This window comes from Hypanus sabinus, unplaced genomic scaffold (assembly GCF_030144855.1).
Source record: "Hypanus sabinus isolate sHypSab1 unplaced genomic scaffold, sHypSab1.hap1 scaffold_361, whole genome shotgun sequence".
Classification (NCBI taxonomy): Eukaryota; Metazoa; Chordata; class Chondrichthyes; order Myliobatiformes; family Dasyatidae; genus Hypanus; species Hypanus sabinus.
Window position 1 is genome coordinate 254,117 of NW_026781258.1, and position 1,718 is coordinate 255,834.

A 1,718-nucleotide genomic window follows, 5' to 3' on the forward strand; every position below is an offset into this window, starting at 1 on the left:
CCACGAAAGTAGAACTAGATGATTGGAGGGTGGGAGATGTTATTCATTTGTTGACGAAAAATAATAGGGGTACTTCTTGGAATTATAGACCAGGGAGTCTTACATCTGTAATGGGTAAACTGCTGCAGACGATTATTGAAGAAGGAATTTATGAGTATTTGGAGAAACGTAGTCTGGTTACCGAGAGAAAACATGGCATGTTGTGCTTAATGAATCAGATTGGATTATTTGAAAAAGTGAATATTAAAGAAACAGAAGAATCAGGACAGTCGATGTGGGTGCATCAATCTTGGTCAAGCGTTTGATCAGTTCCCCACAGTAGACTCATTCAGAAAGTCAGGAGGCAAGGGATCCAGGGAAACCTTGCTGCGTTGATTCAGAATTGTCTTCCTAACAGAAGGGAGAGTGAATTCTGCCTGGGAGACAAAGGGCAGCGTGTTCCATGGAGAGTCAAAACTCCGGTACACTTCACAACTCTATTGCGAGTCTGCCAAGAACCAGCCGTCCAAAATGGCAATCCGAATTCCCAATTCAAGTACACACCAATTTATCCAAATGCCAATTTACCTGTGAATCGTGGTTTTATCGCATCGGGTGTAGATACGCTAATATTTCGATCCATTTAACCCTGAATCCACATGGCCGGTGTGGAATCCGAGTCTCCCTCTGAAATCAATAATAAATGAAACATACAAAACTACACAAACTGAAAACGCAGCGAAGGCAAAGCAATAATCAGGCTCACACTTGTCTCCCTTCAAATCCATCGCAGTCAATTGGAGAATACAGAATAACCATCCAAATTACTTCAGTGTTGTAAGGACAGAGGGATCGAACAGTATCAACGACTTTCTAGATCGGTCGGTGCTGTGAGACACTGAAATTCTAAACCAGATACACAGTCAGACAGCCATAGGAAACTACAGCACAGAAACAGGGTCTGCAGTCCGTCAGGTCACTGAGGAATTACTTAAATTGCCTACTGCCATCGATCTCACCGGGACCGTGACCATCCATATCCCTCTCATCCGTGTACTTCTCGAATCATCTCTTAAACGTTGGCATCGGAATCTCAATTACCACTTGTGCTGGCAGCACTGTCTACACTCTGTCGACCCTTTGAGTGAAGACGTTTCCTCTGATGTTTCTCTTAAACATTTCACATTTCACACTTCACCCATGATCTCTAATTGTATTCTCGCCCAACATCAGTGGAGAAAGCCCGCTTGCATTTACACTCTCTATACGCCTCATAATAATGTTGTATACCTCTATCAAATCTCCCCTCAGTCTTCTATCCGCTCGGGAATAAAGTGCTGACATATGTAATCTTTCTTTCAATTAAACAAAATAAGTCCGTTCCGGCAATAACTGTGTAATTTTTTTCTGAATTATTTTAATCATAATTTCATCTTTCTTGCACACCATATTCCAAATTAGGCCACAATAAAGCCTTAAACAACAGCAATTTTACGACCCAACTCCTATACTCAGTACTTTGGTCTTTGAAGGCAAATGTTAGAAAATCTTTTTTTTACGACCCTGTCGACCTGTGCCGCAACTTTCATTGAATTATGGACCTACATTCCCAGATTCGTTTGCCCTATCGTACTCCGCAGTTCATGATTTCTCATTGTGTCAAACCAACCCTGGCTAGTCCGCCCAAAGGGCAGCATCTAACACTTGTGTGTGTTAAATCCGATCTGCCATTTTCAGCC